The sequence below is a fragment of the Anarrhichthys ocellatus genome, unplaced genomic scaffold (genome assembly GCF_004355925.1).
Source record: "Anarrhichthys ocellatus isolate YVR2014 unplaced genomic scaffold, GSC_Weel_1.0 scaffold111, whole genome shotgun sequence".
NCBI lineage: Eukaryota > Metazoa > Chordata > Actinopteri > Perciformes > Anarhichadidae > Anarrhichthys > Anarrhichthys ocellatus.
Window position 1 is genome coordinate 398,666 of NW_022280141.1, and position 4,514 is coordinate 403,179.

A 4,514-nucleotide genomic window follows, 5' to 3' on the forward strand; every position below is an offset into this window, starting at 1 on the left:
GGCGGTGGGGTGCGGGGGGGGGGGTGGGGGGGGGGGGGGGGGGGGGGGGGGGGGGGCGCTACATAAGTCGGGCTGATGCGGGAAAGAAAACGACTTCTCGCACACACAGTATTAGTAACAGGCCCAGTGTAGGGAGCAGTCTGCCTCTTTACTGTTTGTGTTGAAATCACATTAACACTAATGGACCTAGTCTTTGACTGTTGCTGAAGTAACTAAATGCTGAACAATGCACAGTGTGAATGCAGGACCGACAACAGTCAACACGAAGCGTTACACAGTGAATAGAATAATAGGTGTCGGCCGTAAAACAAAGGAAAAACACAGGTCATACTTGCGATCATCATTTTCTTTTATTGTGCTTTACTAAAATCTGAATTCAAGGAATTTCCTTTTTGTTGTAATGAAAACGGAGACAAATTGTGTAATCATCTCATCAAAAAAGTTACAGCGATGGCCCGTGAAAATAGATTTGCTCATAGTTAGACCTATAAACAGATGGATGAGTAAATACAGTATATTGTAGCATATGCCAACATATAGGTGGAAAATAGAATAGCTAGCTCTATTCAAACTGTCTATCAAACTCCTCTACTGCGTTCCAGCACCTTGGACAGCGACAAAACGACAAAACAACCTATCCATCTGAGGAGAACTCATAATAATTAACTTTGATGCATAATAACTAATATAAGATTAGTACTCCTTATTTCATGTGCTATTTGGGATGCATAGTCTATAGCTATTTGAAAAAAATATGCATCCGAATACTGATTTGGACATCGATTTCCATGGCAAAGCTTTAAAGCGTCCTTCTCAGCATAAATATTTATTGAGGTAATTCCTTCTTCGCGTGATTCTCTTGGACGCATGAGAAGAAAGAAGCTGCTTTATATGCGGCCCAAAATAATAGTTGTTTGGTTCATCACAGTGTAGGCTCTCCACCCTGGAGCGCGTTGAATAAAGCGACCTGTTCTGTGCTCATAACACGGGAAGATTATGCATTAGTTGAGTCCGATCATATCAAAGCTGATGGTGATGCTGATCCAGAGAGTCCTTTCCTGCACCACACATCTACCCAGTGAAAGACACAAGCAAAACACTCCGACGGGGACTTTTGCCGATGAGTTATGGCTCGCATGAAATGTTGCAGCATAAAAGATAACCGCACAAATGTATAAATGCATTGTGGGTAATATGCCTGCCGATGTAGATGAGGCAAACGCATCAGTTGCTGTAAATCTGTGAGTGAATGTAACTGTATGCTCTACTCATACCTTCTACTTTAAGGCTGCATTTTGCTGCACGGTGAAGGTTTAACACCCAAAACTAGATGAATCATTGTGGAGAACAGGATGATTTGTGCTTTATTATTTAGTACTATTTGCTGCATATCCCATTTTAACCAGCACCAATACAGAACACAGTGCCCTTGTCATGTTTCAAGCTGTAATTATGTCTGCTATTATTATCAAGGAGGAGACATCTGATACTTCAGATGGATTCCAGCAGCTCTGTGAAAAAGTATAATCTTTTTGAGAAAGATGGAATCGTGGTGCTATGAAATTTTAAGTGAATTTTAAGGGGATTATCATGGTTTATCTTTATGTAACTCAACAAGTAGGCTGCTGGCTAAAGGGTGAATCAACACCGACGCCTCTAGTGTGAGAGCAGAAGGGGTTAAACATTGCTTTTGTGCACAGCAGCAATACTGATACATATAAAATGTTGTAGTTATATTTAACAGGGAGTTTATGGTATCAGCATAATGCTGGAGCGTGTTTGGTTTTTATAGAAGAGATTTGATTGCAATTTTCGCAGCCAAGTCTAACTGTGCGTTAGTCATGCAAACGAAAGGAATGAGATTAGTTTGCCAGTTGGCTGTCACAGATGGTAAGGCGCAAGTCAGACTGCAACACTGTCATTAGGCAATTCATAATGGTCCATTTACACAAGGCAAAACCTTTGATCTTCAGTCAAAAGCAACGGTTTTAGATCGCACTGTGAGAAGCTAACTGATGGCTGATCCAGAGCTTCTGCAACCAAAGACAACCATTTATCCACTCTCCTCATCTTATCCGGGGCCGGGTCACAGGGCCAGCAGGCTTAGGAGGGTATTCCAGACGTCACCTCTCCCAAGCAATTTTTGGGTCATTATTTAAAGCCACAGCTGACAATTGGAACTGGTGGACTGGTAAATCAAGAGCTCAGCTCCTATACTTCACCACAACGGTTCGGCACAACACCTGCGTCACTGCTGAGGCAGCACTGAACCGCATGTCCAGCTCCCGCTCCGTTCTGAAGCCAGACCTGGGACTGGAGTTACTAGTGATCTTTCTCTAACCATCAGGCGTCCAATCACATGTATGACATAGGACTCGTTGAGAAAAAAAGTACCAAAATTCCCACCATGTGATTGTTGCCATGACCCATATTTATAGAATGCGACATGAAATGAAGCAGTTACGCTGTTGAGGTAACGTAACGCCACTGTTCAATCAAACCTCAAACTCACTGAGCAAAGTCCGCATTTCACGTGTCCCTCTTCGCCCCAAAATGCCCTCTTACTACAACTGCTTTGTGAAACTACAGGCCAATATCATGAGAGCAGAAATTCTGCCTCACTGACAGCTGATGAAAACTGGATTCTGCTTCCTGTTGGACTAATATGTTGCACATGAGCTCTTCTGCTCTGTCATACCCACACTACAATATCAAAGAGTGCACCAGAAACATCGTAATATGAACATTATTCATCCTACAACGATAATGAAGCACCGTTGGAAGGGTGTCATGTTTGCTCCCATGTCTCGTCTTTGGAACACGTTGTACAACGTTGTACAACCTTGGAGTACAAGCTCTTACATGAATAAGAACCGATGATATAAATTTAGAATGTGTGGGCATGCAGCAAAATACACACTTTGAGGTGAGTGTGAAATATTCACGACGGATGAATGAAAAACAGGGTCCGTCTACTTTAACGTACATGACTGACATGTTGTCTTATGTGTTTGTCATTTAATGTAGCTTCTTAGACAGAATCGCTTCTGTCCAGACAGTGTCTCAAAGTCTCCTCACTGAAATCATGATGATTCATATTCTTACAGATCCTCAGATATATAGATGGCCTTTGTTGTGCAGCGAGTCGTGATTTGATGCAGCTTGAGGGCAATTTAAGAGTCGAAGAAGGAAATTTGGACTTGGAAGAAAAAACATGAGAATCCAGGTTTCTAAGCTTCCCTACCAGAGCTTTAGCTGACGGTTGTTTTCAGCCCTATATTTAAGGGGCCCGGTGTGAAGCGAAGTGCACTGAAGTGTGCCAAGCCCTGGGCTTGGCAACACTCTTTTGATAATTCTGTAACCAGAGGCACCTGGAGCGCCTAGATACGGGGTAGGATCAGAAAGAATACCTGATCACACATTGTGGTGGGTGTGTTAGAGGCTGTGACAATCCTGGCCAATCACATTTGCTGCTTCCGTGGTGAGAAACCTTTTCCCTCATACAGCTGGTAGTCTTCATTCTAAATGGAAGAGAACCGTATGTGTGATCAGGCGTTGGTCAGTTGAAGAATGCAGAATAAGATGAGGGATTTATGTGATTTTAGAGGTGTCAGAGCAAAAGGTGTCGGAGGAGATATTTCTTGGTCTTTTTGCTTCCCATGGGTCCTCGGTAAGTGGTGAGTCAGCGAATCAAAATGTAGAAATATCTCAACATCAACCGGATGGATTGGCCAGAATGTTGTCCACACGTTCACGGTTCCCAGATGATGTACCCTGACTCTTCCTTGACTCTTCCTCTAAAGCCAACACGAGGTTAACAATTGTGCTTTTGAGCGACATGTCTCTATGATATTTGGCACGGATAGTCTCTTCCCTTTCACGATGGATTATAATCACTTTGGCGATCCCCAGTGTCCTAATCAGGTCAAATAACGTAACTTAGGTTTATGACCAAATATCTGCAAAACTAATAACGTTCCTATCAGCCTCAGATGTGCATATTGTTTGGTGCTAATTAGCAAATGATAGCATGCTAACACGCTAGATGGTTTAGCATGTTTCTATTTAGTACAGCCTCACAGAGGTGCTAGCTTGACTGTAGACTCTGGCCTTTACACACAGACCGCATTTTTTCATGTGGTTAATTTACACATAAATATATATAGTACATCAACAGTTTTGATGCGAAATATTCGCCGGCGAATGTTATGTTTTGCATTTTCATGTAGTTTATTTGTTACGGGTGTAAAGGCCTAAAATCTTGTTATTTCTATTGTTGAAGGCAGCAGATTAATTGACCAGCTTGAACATTGAAGCTGAGCTCTCATTCTCTGAGAACATTTGTTTGGACTTGGAAACTGTAAAAAACTAAAAAAGTCTTGAATTTGAATACCCATCAATAATGTAAGTCATTTATTACATTTCACATTTTGACTCCCGGTCAGGGAGAGAGTTCACACACACACGCACACACACACACACACACACACACACACACACACACACACACACAC

At 42.3% G+C, this 4,514-nt stretch overlaps 1 protein-coding gene across 1 annotated transcript in view; it reads left to right on the forward strand.

Annotated features, from left to right (window-relative positions):
* The window catches only part of klhdc8b (kelch domain containing 8B), a 115,333-nt gene that overhangs the window by 65,120 nt on the left and 45,699 nt on the right, over positions 1-4,514 (forward strand).